Source organism: Tupaia chinensis, unplaced genomic scaffold (assembly GCF_000334495.1).
Source record: "Tupaia chinensis unplaced genomic scaffold, TupChi_1.0 Scaffold143596_1, whole genome shotgun sequence".
In the NCBI taxonomy this organism is placed as follows: Eukaryota; Metazoa; Chordata; class Mammalia; order Scandentia; family Tupaiidae; genus Tupaia; species Tupaia belangeri.
Window position 1 is genome coordinate 252,827 of NW_006203442.1, and position 376 is coordinate 253,202.

The following is a 376-nucleotide window of genomic DNA, read 5'->3' on the forward strand; positions in this document are numbered from 1 at the left end:
CAAGGACGTCACAGGAGCCCGGCAGCAGCCAGGCGCCTCGGGCCACGTCTGCACCGAGCCCCCTCCCCTCGGGCCGCGGCAGGGGCACCCGGCCTACAGGCTGACACCCGCCCCAGCTTGCTCACGCTGACCGGCCGGGAGCTGCAGGCCCTGACTAAGCAGGGGCAGGAGGGACCGGGCGGGGTGGCCGCGCCGCCCCTCCCAGCCCCACGCCCAGGCCCGGCCGGCACTCACTAGTTGGGGATGTACACTTGCTTCAGCTTGCTCTCCGCTTCCGCCGCCTTCAAGCGTTTCTTAAAACAAAAGAGGGTCAGAGGTGAGCAGCCGGCCCAGCGCTGCGGGAGGCCAGGGCGAAGCCGCGGCCACGCACCTGCTG

General features: G+C 71.5%; 1 protein-coding gene across 1 annotated transcript in view; it reads right to left on the bottom strand.

The window, feature by feature from the left end:
- Nucleotides 1-376, bottom strand: part of MTA1 (metastasis associated 1) — a gene marked incomplete at its 3' end in the record, with an annotated part of 25,216 nt that overhangs the window by 4,510 nt on the left and 20,330 nt on the right.